The 25053-nt window shown below is 38.2% G+C and overlaps 1 non-coding gene and 1 pseudogene across 1 annotated transcript; one reads left to right on the top strand and one right to left on the bottom strand.

Moving 5' to 3' along the window:
• LOC130705602 (pre-B-cell leukemia transcription factor 3-like) overlaps positions 1 to 24764 on the top strand; it is a 33217-nt pseudogene extending 8453 nt beyond the window's left edge.
• TRNAG-CCC (transfer RNA glycine (anticodon CCC)) lies at positions 10693 to 10765 on the bottom strand. Its single transcript has one exon. It is a non-coding gene; the product is annotated as a tRNA-Gly (tRNA).
• Positions 24765 to 25053: the final 289 nt, after the last annotated feature.

The following is a 25053-nucleotide window of genomic DNA, read 5'->3' as shown; positions in this document are numbered from 1 at the left end:
TCTACCAAGACACATCAAATAGGTAAGCCCCGTGCTCCACAGAGATAGTTCACATTTTCTGGAGGAGTTCTATTTCATACAATGCCCTCTTCTTAAATAAAGGCAATTTGCATTTTCATATCCTCATAAGATTTTTCAAATAAATTAATTCCCAAAAAATAGTATCATAGGTCCTTTAAAAATTCTTGTTCAAAAGTCAGCTTCACAAATGTGTGTATTCATTATAAATTATGTTTTCATAAAGTCAAATGTAAAAGAGCAAGAATAGCTGGAAGGTGGTACAAAAATCTTATTCTGACTAGAAATGCAAGTCATAAGGAAATTTTTGACATATATAGACATTTTATTCTGTATTGTTTTACTTTGGTTATGGTAGGGAAGCACTTTTACAGGATTAGCAAAAAATGACTAAGTTATTTTAAAGATAACTAAGCTCAAGAATGAAATTCCACTTTTAATAGATGGCATAGTCTTGTGGTTTTGAAGCCACAAACAGATTAATGAAAAGCATTTAAATCTATTCAAGTCTGGAGAAAACTGGGATTGTCTAAGCAGAGACTGGAAACAGTTTAAGATTAGTAAGAAAAATTAATAAATTTGAGTATTTTACAAGTATTACTTTGTATATTTTTTATATTATAGTATTAGTAGTTAATATTTACATCCACCCATTTTAGTGAGTTATATATATATATTTAAAAATTAATGGAAAACGGATATATTGGCTCTCAGTAAATTTAGTGTACCATAAGTCTAGCTGTGTGGACCGTGAGACTACACTTGAGACTGCTTCTGTATTGATATGTACCTGGATAGCAGGTATTACTTTGGAGGAAAGAAAATGGCTTCAGGCCTAGTTCTGCGGGCTTATGAGGTTGCGAGTAAGCATGACTTCATTCAAAGAACTGACTTTGAGTTAAAACTTAAAGGATAAATGTGATGTCACCAGGTATGAAATGATTCCAGGACTTTTCATGAGTATTAGGGGTAAGTGGTGTTAATACTCCAATTAGGAAGTACCTTTCTTTCCTCATACACGTCAGCAACAGACTGCAAGGACATATCAGAGATATGCAGAGTGTGTATCTTGGTCTTTGGAGACCAGACCGTTCAGTTACATTTTGTAACGGCATAAGAATTTAATTTTGAAGGCAATTCGAAATGCGAATTCTCCACCTTATTGATAGAAATTGGACTATTTATTATAAAAACTTAAAAATTAAGTAAAATATATAATTAGCATTATACTAGCACAGGCAAATTTAGAATTCAAGACTTCACAATCATGGTTAAGATTATTGTAATGCAACTCTGTTAATTAACTAAAATTTCCTTTAACTCACATATCTGTCTTTTATTTCTCAAAATAAAAGTATTTTTCTAGTATTTCACCAGAAAATGATATCAGAAGAGTAAATCTTGTATCAAAGAACTTTGCTAATTCTTAGTAACTCTGGCATAAGGTTTAAGGAGAAACAGAATGAAATTTTCATAAACTTCTGCTTTCCTTAACTCCTAAGACCACTCTAGAGAATAAGTATTTATAGATATTACTTTAAAATTTGGATTGAAAGAGACCAGGATTATATGTCATGGATTTTATCAAAACTTAAACAGTTTCATTAGAAAAGCACAGAGGCCTCCCACATTCGTGGTTTAATTTCACAATTATCTAGATATCTATCAACAAAACTCTAAGTAGTTGTTAACTACATATGTCAAGGTCTGACAGTTTCACTTTCAGTTTTCAGAATATCTACTGTTTCAGTGGTGTAAGAACATCATTAGAATCTCTATAAAATAATTAGTTATAATTGTACCTTCCATTAAATTCAGTGCTAGAGAAATCTAGAAGACATAATTCACTATGGAATTTGACTAAATTCTTCTGGGGGGTTCTGAATTTCAAATGAAGGCATCTTTGCAAGTCAGACTGAACTCCTCATTACTCTGTGATGCAGGCTCCTCCAAATGGCAGCAGAAATGTATTACTGTCTAGAAATTCTAGAGTGGTGCTAAAGTTTATGGTTCCGTAGAGATAAGGACAAATTAAAAGAAATATATTCTTAGAAGAATAGTATTATTTAAAATAAAAATGCTGTCATGACTACTTACCAGGATAGCTTCTCTAGAATACTAAGTTCTTTGCGATTTTCAGTACATTATTTAGATATTAGAATTGTATTTTTTCAATGTGCAAAAAATAAGTGAATTGTTTCAAAATATGACATTTTTGCCTATTATTCAACAAAATTAAAATATGTAATTAGTAGGTAGACGTGCTCAAATACAAATGTTTGATAAGCTTTGATTATGAACAAAGTATGTCGATTATAAAAAAACTCAACTATTCAAAACTTCATGCAACTATAGTGACCAAATTAATACTGGAGGGGAAAGAAAGGTAGTCAAGTGATTCTAGCATTTTCCATAAGGAAGGATCCAAGGGTGAATGGTAAAGTCACTAACCATGTTCAAGACTATCAGACATGTGGGTCTGGGACAGATGGGTGGAAGAGGAAAATAAATGAATACACCAATGGACACCGTGGATTTGAGATGCCCAAGATGCCAGTGGGATATTCTTCAAAGTTCAACTCATAAGTCACTTCCCCTATGAAACCTTGCCAAACACTCCCACCTCCAAATGGAATCAGTTCCTCTTCTGGGATCACACAGCACTTTGTATTTTGATAATATCATAACTATATTTTGTTCGTAGGTATTCGTATGATTGCACTATTTAATAGTTATTTGCCTTCATATTTCTTCTGTGGCACCAATCATCTTTATCAGAGCTGTTTACAAGTTCTTCCCCAATCTCACCACTTGAAGGTCCATCTTACTCATTTTTGTATTCCTAATGCCAACACAGTGAGCATCTACACATGGACGATGCTCAGTAAACAATTGCTAAATGAATCCTCTTATGATAATAGCACAATGTTAATACAACTCCCAGCCAAAATTTCTTCTTAATGTCTTACTTAACAGAATGCATTCATTTAATAAACATTTACTGAATATTAATTTCCATGAACCATGCTAGCATGGGAATATTAATATGAATATGATAAGCTTCCCATTCTCCTGAAAGTTTTGACTAGTGCAGCATTATGGATCAAACTTTTCATTAAATGCCTTCAGTGGTAAGATTTCATATTTGTGGGGCTTCCCTGGTGGCACAGTGGTTAAGAATCCACCTGCCAATGCAGGAGACACGGGTTCGAGCCCTGGTCCGGGAAGATCCCACCTGCCGCGGAACAGCTAAGCCCATGCACCACAATTACTGAGCCTGCGCGCTAGAGCCTGTGAGCCACAACTACTGAGCCCGCGTGCCAGAACTACTGAAGCCCGTGTGCCCTAGAGTCCGTGCTCAGCAACAAGAGAAGCCACCGCAATGAAAGGCCTACGCACCGCAACAAAGAGTAGCTCCCGCTCTCCACAACTAGAGAAAGCCTGCGCGCAGCAACGAAGACCCAACACAGCCATAACTAACTAACTAACTAAATAAATAAATAAAATTTCATATTTGGAATAACACATACCATGGGCCGTGCCAAGATTCTGATCCCTCTGAAGCTATGCTTTGCCTATTTCACAATTTTGCTGAGGGTTCTCCTGATGCAGAAACTTACCCTACTGTATCAAACACAAACATTCTTTTTATGATGCAAACTGCAGGCTATCTAGTCCTTTTATATGATGCTTACATAATCCCAGCTTGGTTTATTTTCCACATAATGTGCTCTTTGTAATTTGCATATACCATATAAAAATTCTGTTAATGGCCTAGTACCAAAGCTGTGTCTGCTGGTGAATCAGTTATTTTCTGTACAATTCTACCTTATTTGATATGTTAAAATCTACCAAAAATATAAATACAGAGTATCTTTATGGTATGTATATACTTATTATTTTAAATGTTAGCTTACACAGTTTCAAACTACAGAGTTATAAAATGGGAAAAATAGTTTTTTTATTGTGTTACTAAGTCAAATTCATGCTTGCTTAGCTGGTAAAAAATAAGAAAGCAATTAATACACAAGCCAAGATGGTGGCTAAACTTGCTTCAGTATTGTTTGTTTTTAAAATATTGAAAGGGATAAATACAAACCAAAGGCAGCTCATATTTTCAATGTTAAGTACTGATGAGGACATACCGGCACTATTGACCCCACTGACACCATTAAAATACTTGTGAGTCTAAAGGTTTACATGACATTATTGGTACCTGAAACAGATTCTGTATGTCTTACAGAGGGACTGGATCCAGTTCATTAATATTAATACAACCTACAAACCTGAAGTGCTTAGCATAGTGCTCTATTTATAGTTAAGACTCAATATGTACTTCATTAACTGAATTACAAGACAAATGGTCTCTCTGTTACCAACAGAAATTTTCACTTAGGGGAGTCCATGAGCTGAAGGCAACTGTGAAATCCTGTAAAAGAGCGAGCTACTCCTCTCCAAAAGTAATGAAGTCTGACAGTTTGAAGCCTATAATAAGATACTGACTTAACGCTAATTTTCTAATAATACGGTATTGCTAAATTCCTAATATGGGGTTAGTCATTGATAGGAAAAACATAAAAAGGAGTCACATGTATAAATGTGTGCCCAGGGCCTAACACGTGACCCTGACAATGTGCCATTTCCATTCTAAATAGAGAAAAAACAGAATCCTTGTCTCTAAGCCCTAGTCAATTTTCTTATCATCATTCAAGGTCAACATGATTAGTCTCTCCTTTCGAGTTTTAGACATTTTATGTACTACTTCTTCCTTTACCCAAATGCATACAATAATAAAACTCTGATGCTTCTTTCTCCACTTTATTTAGTGTAGTTTTTTTACAACCTAGACCCAATTTTCAAACCCCACAAATAGATTCAGTCTGATATACTGTAAAAAGCACTGGATTGAAGTCAAGAGGCTTGGGAGACCTAAACTCTAGTTCCTCCTGTACCATGAAAGAGACAAATCCCTAGGCTTTGCAAGGCTTCAGCTTCCTTGTTTACAGAATAAGGGGACTGGAAAATCATCTCTCTGGTCCTATTAGGCAATAAAATGCGATGATTCTGCGACTGTTTCCTTTTCTCACCTAAGAATACAAATCTGACACACAAGAGGCTAAAGAATTTGAGTGTTAAGGATTCCCTATTGCTTGAAATACTCTCTTCCTTTGGATTCAGGGATAGAAATCTCCTGTTTCTTGTATCTCCCTTTGCTGTTCGTCTGCTTACCTCATAAGTACTTTTCCATTTTTGGCAGTACTACCTCTGTTCACTCCACATTATTTCTCTAGGTGATTTTACCCAAACTGTGGCTTCAACTACCATCAGATGCTGATGCCTCTCCTCATATCAGTATTGCCAACCACCTCCCGGATGCTTCCCAGGTGCTTCTGATTTACTATAATCCCAACGGAACTGTCATTTCCCCCAACTAATTTGCTTTTTCTGTATCCTTTGTGAGAAACCTGAGAGTCATCCTAAACTCTCCCTTCCCCCTTGCTTTCCACATCAGATCAGTCACCAACGTGTGCTGATTTTATCTCCTAAATATTTTCTGGAATTGTTGTTATGGCTTGAGTATTTGTGCCTCCCCCCGCACCCCATTCATACGTTGAAACCCTGACTCCCAGTGTGAATGTATTTGGCCAAGGGATGCCTCTAAGGAAGTAATAAGGTTAAATGAGGTCATAAGGGTGGGGCCTGACTCGACAGGGTTAGTGTCCTTAAAAGAGACATCAGAGAGCTTGTTCTCTCCACGTGCACACACAGAGGAAAGGCTAAGTGAAGGCACAGCAAAAAGGCAGCCATCTACAAGCTGGAATGAGAGCCCTCTCAGAACCCAAACCTGACAGCATCAAGAGCTTGTACTTCTAAGCTCCAGAGCTGTGAGAAGATAAATTTCTGTTGTTAGGCCACTCAGTCTACGCTATTGTGTTATGGCGGCCCGAGCAGACTTCTCTCCATCTGCTACCATTACCCCAGGGCAGGTCATCATAATCTCTTCCCTATAGTCTGGCCACTCGCTCATCTACCCAGCACCATATCACTGTGGGTTAGAGTCAGATCACTGGGATTGAGTCCTTGCTCTGCCCCTGACTGTGTAAACTTGAGCAAGTTACTTAATCTGTGTCAGTAATTTCCCTGTAAAATGAGACTATTAACAACAGGGTTGCTTCAACAAGGTGATACATGTAAAATGCTTACAAACAGTGCTTGGCATATGACATGCATTCAATGAAAGTTAGCTGTTATTATCCTCCACATTATCAAAATAAGCCACCTCAACCACAAAGTTGCCCATGTCAGTCCACAGGCTCCCCACCAGTGACAGGATAAAGTCTAGGCTCCTTAGCATGACTTACGGGCTCCATACAAACCTGCAAGTTCCACTACAAGAACTCGTGTGAACCTTTCACTCCTACTCTGGGCTCATTCGTATCATTCCTCATCCACACTGTGCTCCAGCAGTACTAAACTCCAGGTAGCTCCCCGCAGGTTCTTTAATTCTCAGGACTGCTTTCCTCTGCCCTCTGCCTGTAATGCCCCTTCTCTCATCTTTGCTCTTTTCATACTTTATGCAAGTCTTTGTCATAACACTTGACCATTATAATACAGAACTGATCTATTTGTTGTCTTTGTTTCCCATTAGACGGAAAACTCAAGATCAGAGACCAGTTCTTATTCTTTTTTTGTATCACAGTATTTAATAACCTGACATACAGTTAACATTTAATAAATGTCTGATAAACTGAACTGTGGAATTCGGACCATGTTTTCCATACTTAGCACTGCTATCTTAGTTCAACCTTTTATTTCTCATTTGAAGCAATGCAAAGAATTTCCTGTCTCTAATATCTCTTTTATCCTTACCACCCCTTAAAGAGCCGACATAACTGTCCTCCTAAAACACAAATATCTTACCTTACATATCAAAACCTCTGGGCTTCTCACTACATAAGAACAAAATCTAATCTCTTTAACAAGGAACGCAGGTCTTTCAGTCTACCTCTCTGCCTTATTTATCTTTACGCTCCTGAACTCTTGCTACACTGAACTTCTTACTGCTGCTGGAACAAGTTCCACCCTTTCATACTTCCTGCCTGTGCATACAGGTCCCTTTGCCAAGAATGCCCTTCTCTCTTACACCTGGAAAATTCACATTCATTCTATATAACCTAATTTTCATAAGTCACCTCCTGTACTAAGCCCTTCTTGGATTTCTGCTGGGAGAATTAGTTGCTTGCTCCTCTCTGTTCCCATAGTACATTTTTTATTCTGATATTATAATACTTACTAAACGTTATTATAACTTTGTCTGTCTTACCCATTTGAGTTCAAGGGCATGGACTGAATCATACTCATCTTTGTATATCTTGGGACCTAGAACTGCATCTGATGTACAGTAAGCACTCAATATGTACAAACACTTAAAAATAAATTAATGAACAGAATGGCTAGAAAAAATGAGATGAACCTCTCAAATGGCTTACTGAATATCATACTGTCATACTGAGAATACATACCGAGTAAAATCACATTAGATCACTATTTTTCAAACTGTAGTTCATGATCCATTATGAAAAGAATTCAAATAATTGAAAACCTCAGAGGGCATCACATACAGTAGGGGTGGGTACTAGTTCACACAATTTTGTTTCAGTTGCACGTATGTATGTGTGTTTGTGTACTAGTTGAAATGTAAAATGCTTTTGCCACTGTGGAGTGTGGTTTTAAAAATCAGCTTGGAAAACACTGCGTGTGATCATTTCTTAGTTTAGTATAACTTATTATTTTTTTAATGACCTCAACTATAATATAATGCCCATGACAGAGTTTGGGCAACATTCAGTGAGCTGTGAAAATATGTTAGGCAGACTGGGTTCATAGCATAGCTCACAGTGATACCTTATAAAACTTTCCCTAAACAAATCTACTGTATCTATTTAATTCAATTATGACCTTTTACATATTTCAATGTTATATATGGCAGTATAAAAAGAGATATTTCAGTAATCTTGTTAAAATCCTTAGATATCACAGGATATTTGGAATCACCTTGGGTTCATGTTTGGACATTAGTTTTGGCTTGTTTTATTTATCAGTTCATCCACTGATTCAAGTTAACTGAATCCGTAAGAGAGTAATTTACAAACAATATCAATTTATTGATTTATAATAGGAGATACTAATTCAGCCACAAAGATTTATTAAGTATCTTCTCCATGCCAGGGAGTGAGCTATATATGCAAGAAAGCAGATGCCAATTGTTTATATTAGGCATCTTTTCCTAGTAGAAGGATACTCTCAGGAGACATTGCTTAGCACTACACCTTGCACCTAACAGACATTAACAACTATTAGTTGAATAAAATTAGAGGCTAGAATGACATCCAGAGGCAAGAAAGAGGGTAAAGCTGGAGAGACAATAATAGGTTTTTATCTATTTCCCATTTTTTCCATTACCACTGGTCATCATAATTGAGACACCCTTTCCCTAGAAGCCACTGGCTACATAAAGACATTCTTCCTCTTCCGCATTTCTACTGTAGATGATGCAGACTTACAGCCGTGTGTCTACCTGCTTTTTACAAAAAAAAATTTTTTTAAACAAACGCGAGAGGATCAAATCCAAAAACTGAATCTTACAATTTAGATTACTTAGAGGAGTGGATATATGGTGGCTCCTTCTAATCATATTCCATAAATAGCACAGCCCAGCTTTGATGAGAGCTGAACAGTTAACAAGTTTGTCCTTCAAAGGCCTAGAGAAGGGTTTAGCAAACAATGGCTCATGGGCCAAATCTTGCCTGCTATTTTTGTAAAGTTTTATTAGAACACAGCCATTCCCACTCATTTTTGTATTGCCAATGACTATTTTCACACTACAAGAGCAGAGTTGGGTAGTTATGGCCCACAAAGACTAAAATATTTATAACCTAACCCTGTATTAGTCAGCTTGGGCCGCTATAACAAAATACTACCGTAAACTGGATGGCTTATAAACAACAGAAAATTTACTTCTCACAGTTCTGGAGGCTGGAAGTCTAAGATCAGGGTGCCAGCCCAGCTGGGCTCTGGTGAGAGCCCTCTTCCCTGCTGCAGACTGCTGACTTCTTGCTGTATCCTCACGCGGTGGAGAGCAGAGAGAGGGAGCAAGCTCTCTTTGACCCTTACAAGGACACTAATCCCATTCATGAGAGCTCGACCCTCATAACCTCATCTAATCCTAATTACTTTCCAAAGGCCCTACCTCCTAATTACATCATGTGCGGGTAGGGTTTCAACATATGGATTTGGGGGATACAAACATTCAGTCCATAACAGATCCTTTACAGATAGTTTGCTGATGCTTAGAGAGTACAAGTACTCTATGTCGCTGATTAAGAGCATAACTACATGTATTAGAAACCAGACAAGCAGGTGATAAGGTTAATAATCTATAATGGAAATTGAGGTTCCTAATCAGGACTTCTGCTTTGATATAAGGCCACCTTAACTCAACGAGGAGGGAGACACCAGTAGGCAAAGTAAGAATTTTCTGCAGGAAGAAGTTCTGAGTTCATTTCAACAAGTGAACAAGTGCTCAGTTATGTATTTAACCTGTTAACCATGTTTCTATAGGTGATTCTCCCTGGCAAAGACTGCTTTTTTCAATAAGCCCCAGGACCTTCTGGGAAGGTAGGGGAGATGGGAAAAAAAGTGTCTCAGGACTTTCTGAAGGGAGCGTTTTATGATTTTCAACAGAATTACCATATCATGCCAGAACAAATCGGAATCAAAGCTGGAGCCAACAGCAAGAAGGTAGAGTAAAACAAGACATGAGTAAGAGAAGTAGGGTAGTTTAGAATTATGGAGTTTGATGCAGTATGTTTCAAAAAAATTGTTTGAAAAATACATTATTTTTTAAGTAGAAAGAAAATTAATTTTATGGTACCATTTAGGTGGTGAAAAAAACACACAAACCAAAATGGGAAGAAGTGATGGAGAATTACTATCCAAGAAGGAAGGGAAGTAACTGCTTAAATCAATCTGTATATCTGTTATCTAACACGGCACCATATCAGGATAGGTACTTACAAATGTTCCTGCCGAATATGATGATTCTCTTTTCCTTACACCCCATGTCCAATCCACCCTGAATCTACCCATTCCCCACCATCTCCACTGTTAAAACATAGTCTGAATTGTCGCAATGTCTCACTTGGACTGCAGACGCCTCATGTTCCTCACAGCATTCAGATTGATCTTCCTAAGCACAAATCTAATCATGTTCCTTCCCTGATTAAAAGCTTTCAATGGATTCCTATTAAGGAAAAAACCCAAATCCAAGTTCCTTACCCTCCTAGTCAATAAAACTAATAATCCCAAATAACTCTCTGAACATTTCCTACCATTCTATTCCTAGATGACTCCAGATTCCAGTCACACTAGCCTTACCTTCCCGCTGCTAGCCAAATATAATCTTGCCTCAAGATGTTGACACTTGCTCTTTTCTCTGACTATAACCTCCTGCACCCATTATTCAGTCTTTTTTAAAAAAATATTTCTTATTCATTTATTTTGGCTGCGCCGGGTCTTAGTTGCAGCATGCGGGATCTTTTTTTTAGTTGCAGCACGCACACTTCTTAGTTGCGGCATTCGAACTCTTAGTTGCAGCATGCATGCGGGATCTAGTTCCCTGACCAGGGATTGAACCTGGGCCCCCTGCATTGGGAGCACAGAGTCCTACCCACTGGACCACCAGGGACATCCCCCTTTATTCAGTCTTAATTCAAGGTTACCTCAAAGAGGCTTTTCTTGACCACCCAGCAAAAGTAGTTATCGCAGTCACACTCTAGTACATTTTCCTCACAGTACTTGCTAACACTATGCTAAGTACTAAGTAGCACTATACTAGGTACTTAGCACTTACTACTATACTAAGTAGTATGTGCTTGTTGTCTTCCCCCACCTCCTAAAATGTAAGCATTCCTTGAGGGCAGACACCATTTCACTCCTGTATCACTGGTACCTAGGACAGTGCCTGGAACATAGCAGTGCTTAATAAAATTTTGTTTATTGACTAGCTACAAAACATTCTACTTAGATCATCTCATTTTCTCAGCAAAACACATATGCTTTGAAATGTAATTAATCAAATGTTGTTATTTTGCAGGTATTTTCCAATTATTTAAATAAAATATTTACTATTTTGATCAACCAGAGGCATTACATTGGAAAGTGTTTTAGCAACTGGATAGCCTCAAAAATGCTTACATTAATACCAAGTTTGCAATGATGGAAACATCTGATATGTGCACTGTCCAGTAAGGTAACTACTTGTCACATGTGGCTACTGAGTACTTTATATGTGGCCACTGCAGCAAGAACTAGATTTTTAATTTCATTTTAGTGACTTTAAAGTTAAATATAAATGGCTACATGCAAGTACTGGCTATCAGACCACACAGTGCAACTCTAACTGTGAAAGATGTGAGCAAGGATATGACAGACTGTTAAGTGTTGTTAGAAGATGAAATGCAAGGTGGACTGAGGCAGAAGCCATATTACAAAGAAACCCATTTTAAGGTTGAATAATATAAAATTTCCGATATTCAACCAGTTTTGATTTTAAAAAGGCAATTTTATATACTATGTTGTGCTATGAAATTTATAAGATTTTGTATTCTGCTAAGCTCTGTGCAAAGCAACAGGGATTTTAAAATTTAAGACAACCTAGTCAATTCTAAATCATTATTAACAGTATAAATAAGAAATAACCTCTACGTAATCTACATTCCATTTATCATCAGATTCAGAGCTTACCTTATGTTTCACAATACTGTCCTACTGTAGGCAGCCGAACAACTAAGGTCGTTTGAAAGATCAATATTTATACACTAAAGTTAACTGCATTTAAGCTGCACAGGTGAAAAGCATCTGTGCTCTTTTCCTCTCAATTTTAAGAGAAGACAAATTGTCAAAATTAGCTTATTTGAATGTCATATCAGAGAATTATTTTGATTAAAATACATACTTATCAATAAAATATTTCTCTTTGGTCAGTATTTACCAACATAGGAGCAAGGACATATATACAGTGACTTGAAAAAAAAATCTTTCCCAATCTTATATTAGATTTTCGGATCTTCTTGAATTCCTTTCTGTTCTCTAGGTGCCTTTTAAAATCTCATTTCTAACAATATAAAATCATAGTTCCTTTGCTTTAGCCTGGTATTTGGTTACTGTATTAACAAAATATAATCCAGAATTTAGAATAGATATTACATTTTCTTTATTTCTATATTGAGAATTACATGAAAATATCAATCATTCATGTAATATAATTTTAGTTAAAGAACATTGTTCTTTATTGTAGAAGACAATAGTACAACCATATCCATTCCCCTATGTTATATTTGGGAAAAAAAGAAATGATCTTTAGTGGTACTCTTATTAGAAATTATCCCAGTTTCCGGGCTTCCCTGGTGGCGCAGTGGTTGAGAATCTGCCTGCCAATGCAGGGGACACGGGTTCGAGCCCTGGTCTGGGAGGACCCCACATGCCGCGGAGCAACTGGGCCCATGAGCCACAATTGCTGAGCCTGCGTGTCTGGAGCCTGTGCTCCGCAACAAGAGAGGCCGCGATAGTGAGAGGCCTGCGCACCGCGATGAAGAGTGGCCCCCGCTTGCCACAACTGGAGAAAGCCCTCCCACAGAAACGAAGGCCCAACACAGCCATAAATAAATAAACAAAAAAGAAAAAAAAAGAGAAATTATCCCAGTTTCAGCATATTAGCATTTTATTTCCAAGTTTATATTACAGTATTTTAGGCAGCCATGTATAATGACATTTCCCTACACCAGAATCACAAAGTTGAGTGGCTGAGAATACACTAGTCTTCAGATGAAATGAACTGCCTAGGACACTGCCACATGGAAAGAGTCAGGAACAAAGCCATAACTATGACCACAACATCAGAAGATTCAAAGTTGTTTTATCTTCAGCTTTTAAGAACATTTTCACCTTAAAATAAAAGTTTTAAGCCTTTACCTGTGATACTGTTGGGAATGATGCATACAAAAATAGATATACAATTAAAACTTTAGTGCTATTATTTTTTAAAAAAATGAATTCCTAGGCATTTTATATAGTACAAAACAACTGCAACAATTCAAGATTTTAAGCATTAAAAGAAATAAACTCTTATCCCCCAGTCTCTTAAAGGGATTACCTGCACTAAATTATTGAACTTGATCTAGTCATTTTTAATACATCACAATAGGTAAAAATGCCAAACAACAGCAAGATAAGTTTTTCTAGCAGGTGGATGCGACTCTTACAGAACAACAGGAGTTTCCTTTTGGGCAGAAAAGAGCATTTAGGCTTTCCCACTCCAGTGTGCTTACAACCATTCCCAGGCAGAGGCTCCTCCTGACCTCTGTGGCATGTCGGCCTCTGTGATTGTCTTTTAATAGACAGCAGGGCACACAAAGTCTGTTATATTCTTCTTTGTATTCCCAGGATCCACTCCAGTGTCTGGCAGATAATAAGAATTTAATAATGTTTGTTAAATAAATTTAGCAATAGTTGGAAGAAAATCCTTTGTTTCCACAGAAAGATACCACTGGCTTTCTGGGGAGGCAAGTTCATGATGAAGCTAGATGAAACCACCTAAGGTCACCCCAATGCCAAGACACTGATTGACTTTTAAAAATCCAGTTGTTGAGTCAATCAATACTGTTTACAGGAACATGAAAGATAGAAAACTCTCTTATTCTAAACATTTTCTAAGATTCTACAACATGTTTTGGTTTTCCATTTCAGCTTCTAATAATTCCTTTGAACTAAGTTTGACTTAAATGTTGCTTTAAACTGATCCTTTGAATGGAATACTGTTTTCTCACTTTAGAAAATTTAAAAGGATACTGAATCTAATTCACAAGGAAACACCAGACACACCCAAAATGAGGAGCATTCTTCTAAAAAAGGGGAGGAAGAACAGAATGTTCTTCCAGAATGTCAATGCCATAAAAGACAAAGTCTATGGAAATGTTACAGGTTTAAAGAGACTAAAGGTACACAACTAAATGCATAACCCCATACTCAATCCTGTACTGGGAAGGGGCAAAATGGCATAAAGGACATTACTGAATCAATTGACAAAAGTGGAATACCAACAGTAAAGTATCAATGTTAAACTTACTGAAGTTTGTTAACTGTACTTCTCAGGAATTACACACTTAAGAATTTAGGAATATAGGGCTATGATGTAGGTAAGCTACCCTTGAATGATTTAGAAAAGATACAGTGTGTGTAGATACATGCATGTATGTATCTACAAACACATGCTCTGAGAGAGAGCGAGCACACAGGAGTATAAATGATAAAGCAAATGAGACAAAAAACCTTAATAGACAAATCTAGGTAAAAGGTATATAGGTATTCTTCTTGTTTTTTTCAACTTACCAACTTACAAGTTCTGAAATTACTTTCAAATGAATAAAAACAGGTAATCAAAAAAGGACATTCTTTTTTCTCAGTAAATTCTTTAAGGGTGGCCAACTCCAACTGTTCTTCCTGGTTCTGCTGTGAGTCTTTTCCCCAAATTGTTTAGACACTTGTTAAAATGTTAATTCTCATATAAATAATTGTTTGTGTTTTATTTACATTGTTCAAACACTCTAACTCCTTCTGCATTTACTTTCAAATAAAATAGCAGAGGTAATTTACAACCTTTCCAAACAGAAGCAATAGCTGCAACCCAGTTGTTCTAGGCTTTATATAAGTTAATCATATACAATAAAAAATATTTTCAGTGCACTGTAATAACCTCTGCAAGGCCTACAAAAGTGAGCTTAAGACCCAAACTCTGCCCTTCAGTAGATAAAAATCTAGCGGGAGATAAAGATATAAACTATGATCTGAAAAAAGGGGCAGAATCAACAAAGGTGGTATTTCTATTGTTGCATAACATATTTCCCCCAAACTTGGTAGCCTAAAACTATAAACATTTATTATTTCACAAAGTCTCTGTGGCCAAGAATCCAGGAGGGCTTATAGCTGGCTCAGCTGCAGACAGGAGGTGGGCTGAGCCTCCAGTCCTTCTAGGGCGTGACTAGGGCTGCAAGATCAACTGCCCAGGTGGCTCACTCACATGCCAGGCAAGTGCGTGCCGGCTGTCGGGAGGAGGCCTGAGTTCCGCATCACGTGGGCTTCTCCACAGGGCTGCTCTAGTGCACGCATGACATGGCAGCTGGCCTCCCTGACAGCGAGTGATTCAAGAGAGCACGATGGAAGCCACAACGTCTTTTATGACCTAGCCTCAGAAGTCACACGCTGTCATTTCCACAATATCCTACTGGTTACACAGGTCAATCCTACTTAGTACAGGACGGGACTTCACAAGGGCATGAATAACAAGGGGCAGGAATCACCAGGGGCCATCTTGGAAGCTGACTACCACAAAAGATAGAAAATACCAAGGAGTACCAAGAAGGTGCAAATAACTCCATTCCTTGGGCTGCCAGTGATAAAAAAAAAATATTAGGTCATCTCTGGGGTATAACCTTTTAAATTTAGTTCTTCACTCAGAAAGTAAGCCAGTAATTGTAACAGAGAATACAACAGCCTGGCAACGTTCCTCCCTCTTTTAACCACGCATACACTAGAATGTATCCAAAGAGAGCTTCACAGTTTTTTATAATCAGATACTGGGGCCCCACGACTTACACTCGTATGTACTACTTCAGGTGGGCACGTAAGTCTCAGTCCGTACAGAGGTGTGCCGTACACTCTTTCATATGAAGTGAAGTGTAGAATTGCCCCTAACCAGTAAGTAACTCAAACGCAAGAGAGTCTTATCACATTCACAGAATTACAGAATCCTTGAATTACAAGGGATTTTAGAAAACCTCATCCCTTCTTTTGAAGAAGCAGGAATGAAAACTTTAGGCAACACAGATCCAGACCAATGCACATCCCCACAATGTTCCAACAACCACTACCTAGTGTATACTCAACACGTATGCTTAAATTCTCTCTAGCGACAACAGACCTTCAGCAAATTCTTTCTCAGCTAAATGTACTAAGACGGTTTCAACCCAAAATAATGCATGATGTGCTTGTTTTTCTAATGGAAATGAGGGAGTAATTCTGATCCACTTATAATTTATTGTTCTTCTGTGATTAGTGGAAGGCACATAAAAGATGACTGGAATAATGCAGCCAGCATAAACAAGTACTGTACTTGATATGAACCTCATTACTCTATAATCAATTGTGTATTATGGCATAAAGCATGTAGGTGAACAACTACTGGACCAGTCAGAGGACCTTCATTTTTATATCAGTTCCGCTCCTACATAGCTGTAGGGCGTGAATGACTTCTTTATACTTTCTTGGCCTCTGTGTTATTTGTAAAACAAAGGCTTGGGTTGAATTGTGTCCTCTAAAAAGATTCACAGTACCTGTGAATAAAACCTTATTTGGAAATTGAATCTCAGCAGTTGATAAATTAAGATGAAGTCATTTAGGGTGTGACTGTGTCCATATGAAAGGGGGAAATTTGGACACAGAGACAGAAATGCACACAGGGAAAATGCCATGTGAACATGAAAACAGAATTTGGGGTGATAACGTCTATAAGCCAAGGAACACCAAAGTCTGCAGGTGAACAACCAAAAGCCAGGAAAAAGCATGGAACAGATTCTTCCTGACAGTCCTCACAGTGACCCAACCATGTGACACCTTGATCTTGGACTTCTAGCCACCAGAACTGTGACACAATCAATTTCCGTTGTTTAAGCCATCTGGTTTTTGGTACTTTGTTACAGCACCCCTAGCAAACTAATACAGAAGAGACGATCTCTTAACATTCCAGAAGGTCTAAAATTGAGTAATTCTATGAAATACTACAAATGTTCAGGAAGATTTCTCATATTCAACTGTTTACAGTATACCACCAGTCTTTCAACAGAAAACAGAAAAGATCCTCTGTAACTATATGCAAGGGATGGCAAACTTCTACAGAGTCAGATAGTAAATATTTTAGGCTTTGTAGGACATATAAGATCTCTGTCACATACTTATTTTTTAAAAACTCTTTAAAAATGTAAAAATCACTTAGTTCAAGGGACATACAAAAACAGGCAGGCCTCAGTCCACATTTGACCCACGGGGAAAGTCTGCTCACCCACGATGTGCAGGGCTAACAAGCCTCTTTTTCCTTGGGTTCCTTTTCCTCATAGTTCCAAGCCCAGGGAAACTATTTCACATTCTTTTCACAACTAGATGGAAGATATTTTACACTAGACAAGGCATGCTTCCAAAGTTCTTAGAGCTAGCTGTCCCTTCTTGACTATTATAACTATTACACTGTAATAGTCCAGAGCTAGCAGCTTTCCCCATTTCTCCTTCAGTTACTCTCCATTAAGGAGGCATGCACATGCAAATTACTTGTGACTGTCAACTACACACTCTCAGAAGCACTAGTACCCCCATGCTATTTCCAGGGACATTCCCCAAGAATACCCCAAGGATATGCTGCTTTCACATCTCACAAAATGATTAACATCTAGAGGTTTAAACAGTTAAGGTACTTTTCATAATCACCAGGTACCGTGGATCTGATAGCAGGGCTAAGTATATAGAAAGCAAGACAAAGGCCAGAGACTTAAAGTTTCAAGGTGATGCCACAGGCTATTACTGTTGCTTTTCCTTCTCTTTTTCTAAATTGGGCCACTGCTGTTTTCTCACTAAAGGAGCTGGTTTCTGTAAAGTGAATAACGAAGTACCTAGCATAAAATAGGTGCTCCATAAATGTTAAGGCCCTCTCTCCTTGTGTTTTACAAAGTGAAGATAGAAAAACAAGATGGATGATTTTCCTGTTGCTTAGGAAAAATAACTAAAGCTTGTTTAGAGAATATACCTGAAAATGCAAGGTGAAAGAAGCCAGCTTTCTGGTATGCATGAGTGTTGGAATGGCTCAGGGTGATGTAGGGTCAGGTGAAAAGGATTGAGAAGTGGAAGGAAAAGGGGCTACTATGGCCACAGTGGTAAAATAAAGGAAGATACTTCTAACCTGATTTATTTCAAATACCACATCATATAACTTAATTGATTACTTATTAAGAAAAGATTCCTATAACCCATTCCTGATTTGTTCTCCTATAACAAAAATTTTCGGTTTTGAAAAAACAACAAATATTAAACAGCATCTATAAGGGTGGAAAATGGGCCCTGTATTAGCTTGCTTGGGCTGCCATAACAGAATACCAAAGACTGAGTGGTTTACACATCAGTGATTTATTTCCTCACAGTCTGAAGCTGGAAGTCCAAGACTAAGGTGTTACCAGGTTGGTTTCTTCTGAGGCTTTTCTCCTTGGTTTACAGATGGTTGTTTTCTCACTGGGTCCTCATGTGGTCTTCCCTCTGTACATGGTACATCTGTGTCCTGATCTCCTCCTCTTGTAAGAACACCAGTCATAATGGGCTAGGACCCACCCTAAAGATTTCATTTTAACTTAATCACGCCTTTAAAGAACTTATCTCCACATACAGTCATATTCTCAGGTACTGAAGGTTAAAGCTTCAACGTATGAATTTTGGCGGGGGGGGGGGGGGAGGGCACAATTCAGCCCATAACAGGCCCAAACTTTAATTTGTCAGCACTGTAGTTTGCATTTATAGTACAATGACTGCATCTCTATTTATCTACATGTCACATAAGCAAATGAAGTAATATAGTATGATGACCTCAATTTATTAAAAAGCATCTCTTTTTCCTATAGAAACCCAAACCTATAAATTGCACACAAAGCGTGGTGATTTACTTGATAATGTGCCAGGACTGGCTCACGGTAGTAGGTGGGCCACAAGGAGCACGAAAGTTCCCTTTCCTAATCACTGCTTCCTCACTGGCTTGCCATAAAACCTAAAATTCTTCTATTCTATTCCTTCACTGGCATTTTGTTTCCTCTGAAAATGTAATATATTAAGTGATCATTAGCCACTAACACCTTAGGGTAGAACAACTAAGATCACAGTCTTAAAATAACTAATTCCATCATAATGGAATTTTCTTTATTATTGCTCTGCTATTGGAATGTTAAAGACAGTCTTCTTTAATAATAATTCTAGTATAGGTCATTCAAGTTTTTTTTAAGATAAAGACAAATATCATGTATAAAAACATTTCCTCAATAAAGAAACCTGAGAAGAGTAAGAGGAAGGTGATGAATTAACATTTTTGAGTACCTGCTCTGCATCATGTACTCTGCTATGTACTTTAGAAAGCAAATAATTCAATCTTAAAAATAATTCTATATAGTAGTATTAACCCCATTTACAGATGAGGAAACGGGCTCAGATAAATTAATATCACAGAGTTTGCTGATAGGTAAGGAGAGATTAAAACCCATGTCTGGTTCTGTGGCTTGCCTGTTGGGTACCTGCGGTCAAACTACTAGTACTGAGCTCCAGTTTCCTCATTTTAAGAAATGAAGGTAATAATGGTACCCTACTTTTTATAGCACTATTATGAAGTTTAAATGAGTAATGTGCATACACAATAGTGTGGTGGAAGGCAGTAGTAGTGATGTGCAGCTTCTGAGACTAGGCCTAAAAACCTTGTCGCCTTTTGCTCTTGCCCTCTTGGAACACTCCTGCTGCCCTGTTAAAAAGTCCAAGGGAGACTATGAATGAGGAGAGATGGCTTGGAGACAGAGAGGCAGGCCCAGCTGACATGCAGCATCCTGGCCTCAGACCCTTCAGCCCCAGGCCAGCTGCCAACTCACAGCAGCTGCATGAGTGGACCCAGGTGAGACCAACAGAACTTGACAGTCACCTACAGAATTAGCAGAAATTATAAATCATTTTTAAAGCCACAGAGTACAGCAGATGCTAGGGATACTGCTAAGCATCCTACAATGCACAGGACAGCCCACTCCCCGCCAAAAGAATTATGGTCCCAAATGTCAATAGCGCTGAGGTTGAGAAACTCTGTTATAATGTGTCATACAATGGTGGCAAGGATTAAGACAGTAATGGGGAGAGGTGGAGAAGTGCTTAGATTCTGGATATATTTTTAAATATTTTAAAAGTAGAGCTGACTGTATTTGCTGAGGGGTTAAATGTATAGTACAAGGGAAAAGGATTCCTATCAAAGATGACACCAAGGTTTCTCATCTGAGCAATTAGAAGAATGAAGTGCTTCATACTGAGATGAGAAAGGATGTGGGAGTAGCAGGTAGGGAACAAGTGCTTTGTTTTTATTTGGGAGTGAGAAGTAACTGATGGAATTCAAGCATTCGGTTTTGGACATACTAAATTTGAAATATCTATCTACTTGGCGCCAAGTGAATAAATACATCAGGTAGGCAAATGGATATGAGTCTGAAGTTCAGGGGCAAGGTTGGGGCTAGAGAAAACTTGGGACTCTTAGCATCTGTATAGTATTTAAAGCTACAGAACAGGTTAATATTATTTAGAGAGCAAATGCAAACTGAGAAGAGCTCTGAGCTCTGAGGCATTCCGATGTTTAAAGAGGAGGAGCCAGTAAAAGATACTAAGAAGATGAAGAAGACAACTTGAGGTAGGAGGAGGAGAGAAGAGAATGATCAACTGTGTCAAATGCTGCTCAGATGTCAAAAGGAAAATGAGGACTAAGAAATGACCACCAAATCTGGCAACATGGATGCCAACACTGATGTGGAAATGAACAGCTTTGGGGACATAGGAATGAAAATCTGACTCGCCTGCACTCAAAAGAGTTAATAGTAGAGGAAGGTAGAGATAGTAGCTATAAACAGTGATCCACTCTCTCGAGGCCTTTGTAAAGCTGAGTAAAGAAACAATAACATCTGGAGGGGATATTTTTTCTTCCAACTTCTTGTTTTACATATGCACACATACAGAAAAGTTTACAGTATGACAACACCCCTTATATCCACCCCAGAGATTCAAATTTTAACACTATCATATTAGTTTTTCCTGTATATACATATACACATATATACACACACACATTTCTGAATATTGAAGATAACTTCACCTCTACATATACTTCAGATATACCTTCTTTAAAAAAGGCCTTTCTCCTGCATAACCGTGATAACCATTAACACACCCAGGAAAATAAAAACTATATTCCCAAATATATTCTATAGCTAGGCATACTCAAATTCTCCCAATGTGTTTTACAGCAGTTTTGTTTTTCTTTTTTTCAAACCAGGATTTAATCCAAGTCCATGCATTGCATTTGGTTATCAGGTTTCTTTGCTCTCTCTCAATGACTTTTTAAAAAGACCTGTTTTATAAAATGGATTGGATTGGTTCTTTGTTATGACATTTAACTTGTTCTTCTATCCTGTAAGGGAAGTTTTTGAGGGTAGTAAATACATTTATTATTCCTGGCACAATATCCTAAAATTAACATTTCCCAATTTTCTGATATCTCTCTGCAAAGCCCTTCAGTTTCAGAAAATTCTCAATTTACCCCAAGATTTTTTAAAAAATTTAACTGCCACCTATTAGTTCTGAAGACTCAACTGAGCAACTTTCAGGGCTCATACACTCTGTATTCAGAACAAATATACTACCATCTTTCATTTACTATAAGAATTCAAGGGAGATTTCATCTTAAAGCTAATCAGTACCCAAACCATACAACATTTCATTGATTAACCACAACAAATTACATTTAGAAAGTAAAATGAATTATCTGGAATTTCTTTCCTGATTAGCAAAATAGTGCCTCCTAATACTTGAGGGTGAAAGCTGCTGTCAAATATGCCTACATGACTGGAAATTATAACAGCCAGATGAGTTCACTGGGCTGCTGCTGTTATGTTCTGTATGCCCTTCTGTCTATGTAGTAAATAGCTTAAATACAGATGAAAAATTTGATTATACTCATATTTGGGCTTCTATAACTGGTCATTCATATATAAATTCTTTAAACAACTTAATGAACATTCTTTAAGCAACTTAAAATGCAAATCGACCCAACAATTTTTACAGCTAGAGTTCCAAGGAACATTTAGGTGTTGTCAATTTATCTTAAAACATTTTCTGCCATAATCTTCAAATTACTGTCTTTTCCACAGTGTTGGAAAACATTAAAAAGAGAATGTTTTATACAAATGAATTTTATACTCTTTAATTCAATGAACATTTCCAGTTCCCTCTAACTTGCATTGCTATTTTTTTATCTTACAAAACCTGAAATTATTTAGCATGTTATATGAGATCTAAATTAGGACGAAATAAGTGAGTTCATCTCATATGATGAAATAAATGAGTAAAATAAAATGGTTAATGATTTTTGGTTAATGATTTTTAATGCCTTTGCACTGGAATCTGAATCAAACCACCGGTGTTTGCTTAGAGTGACGGCGACTCCTCTGGGCCCATGGACCACCTCAGGGAGGTAAATGCCCTTCACTAGCTGTCCAGTCCACCTCTCCCTGATTATGACTGCAAAAAACCCTCCCTTGAATAAATCAGAAGCTGGGAATCAGACTTTAAGAAGCACCTTCCCTAAGATCAGAATTATTAATTCATATAAAAATCAAAACTGTAGCTATTATTACCTTATAATAAGTCAGCCTGTAGGTCACTTGAACTTTCACAGACTATCTGGAAGACCATAATCATACTACGTAAACTTTAGATTTAGACGCAGAGCTAGACGAGAGGGAGGGACCAACCAGCAGCGGAAAATCATCCTCTCAATTTATTCTCCAGCTAGGAAATTATACAGTAATATATACAAAAATACAGTTATTTCACAGAACTACCTTAATACTTTAACAATTTTAATGGGATATTAAACATTACTGAATTACTTGCTCTCATATGAAGCAACGTGAGGTAACAAAATCAAACTAATGCTATATATTTGTGGTAGCCGCCTACAAGATGGGCTCCAGTGGGCCCTGCCTCCCGGTACTTACAGCCTGGGTACATCCCTCCCACATTATATCAGGGTGGATCTGTACAACAGAGCGATGGTGTGTCACTTCTAAGGCTATATTATAAAAGACACTGGGGCTTCTGCCACTCTCTCAGACACTTGCTCCGGGGGAAAGCCAGCTGTCATGCTGTGAGGACACTCAAGCAGCCTTCAGATGAATGCAACCACAGGAGACCCTGAATTGGAACCACTCAGCTAACCGCTCCCAGTTTCCTGACCATCAAAAACTATGTGAAATAATAAATGTTTGTCTTTTAAGCTGTTTTGGGGAAATTTCTTACAAAGCAAAGGATAATATAATAATATATACTAATTTGACTGGTTGAAGTTATAACTCTGTAACTACTCATTTAGGTATTAAAAATCACAGCATGCTGATGCAATGTAAGGTAGTGAAAAAATCCACTAACAAATACCTACTGAGTACCACTGAGGGCAAAAAAGCTCTCTCATACTCCACATGCAACTTCCTTAGGGTAACAGTCACGGCTGACCTCTAACCTCTCATTAACTCCTCCCTAGGTAGGAGGGAGTAACTGGTCTGATGACAAGTTTGAGAGAAGGAATTCTGAGGCTCAGCTACTTCTCCTCTCCTTTCCATTTCGCATTTGTCTGACCGAAGAGAGCCATTTGTTCTGGTCTGCTCTGTCACACAGTAAACATAGTGGGACAAGCTTTACTCCTGTAGACATTGAAACCTTAGGTTTAAGTCTGCGTGATTCTGGAGCGCAACACTAGGAAGCTCACTGTTGCTGCAAACCTCAGCCACATTTTCCAAACAACTTTTTCGGTAATTAAACTTAATTTGGGCGGACTTTAGGGGGGCTCACGCCAAGGAGTACTTCCCACAACTTCTGCTGCCCGTGTCCTTGTCCCCACGGTGAGCCTCAGCCGCCCCTGCCTCTGCAGGAGACCCTCCAACACTAGCAGGTCTCAGCATCAGAGGAGCCCAGGAGGAGGACCCTCCCGATCCCCACCTAATGAGACTGGACAATATGCTTTTGGCAGAAGGGGTTTCAGGTCCTGAGAAAGGCATGTAATGAACTCACTACACACGTGATGAACCTCCTCCAAGAGCAGAGTAGAACACGTCCCATTTCCCCAAAAGACACGGAAAGAATGGTAGGCATCATCCATCGAAAATTCAGTTCCATTCAGATGCAGCTCAAACAAAGCACTTGTGAAGCAGTTATGATTTTAACATCAAGGTTCCTTGATGCCAGGCGAAAAAGGCGTAACTTCGGTAAACAGGCCACAGAAATCTTGAATGAATACTTTTACTCACACCTCAGCAACCCCTACCACAGTGAAGAAGCCAAAGAGGAGCTGGCCAAGAAATGCAGCATCACAGTGTCACAGGTATCCAACTGGTCTGGCAACAAACGAATCAGGTACAAGAAGAATATCGGCAAGTTTCAGGAAGAAGCCAATCTCTACGCTGCAAAGACAGCCGTGACAGCTGCACACGCAGTGGCCGCAGCCGTGCAGAACCACCAGACCAACTCGCCCACCACGCCAAATTCTGGTGGATACCCTCCGTCATGTTATCAATCAGATGGGAGGCTACAGTGATGGCCTTGGAGGAAACTCACTGTACAGTCCACGTAACGTAAACGCTAATGGAGGCTGGCAGGACGCAAGCACTCCATCTTCTGTGACTTCTCCTACAGAAGGCCCAGGACGTGTGCACTCTGATACCTCTAACTCATCTCTGGCAACACTCTTCCCTGAGCTGACACGCCTTGATAAGTGCACTCAGAGCAACAGGAGGAGAAGGAAAGCGTTTCTGTAGCCCACCGTCTACAGCTTTACTGTAAAACCTTGTGTTACTAGAGAACTTGGTAAATCTGTTTCTTAAGGAATCATAATCATTTGTATTTATACTTAAAAACACACACTGTTAAAAAAGCACTTTATCCAATTAGGCCAAGATTTAACATTGCTGACAGTCCTATAGCTATTTTATTATAATTTATTACCAATATTTTACATTAACGGTTTCTCACTTGCCAATTACTTGGCCTTAAGGGTAAAAAGTAAAATATATGCTAAACCTCAGTCGCTAAAGCAGATACAAAGAC

The sequence above is a fragment of the Balaenoptera acutorostrata genome, chromosome 18, assembly GCF_949987535.1.
Source record: "Balaenoptera acutorostrata chromosome 18, mBalAcu1.1, whole genome shotgun sequence".
Classification (NCBI taxonomy): Eukaryota; Metazoa; Chordata; class Mammalia; order Artiodactyla; family Balaenopteridae; genus Balaenoptera; species Balaenoptera acutorostrata.
This window is presented reverse-complemented; position numbering and strand designations above follow the sequence as displayed.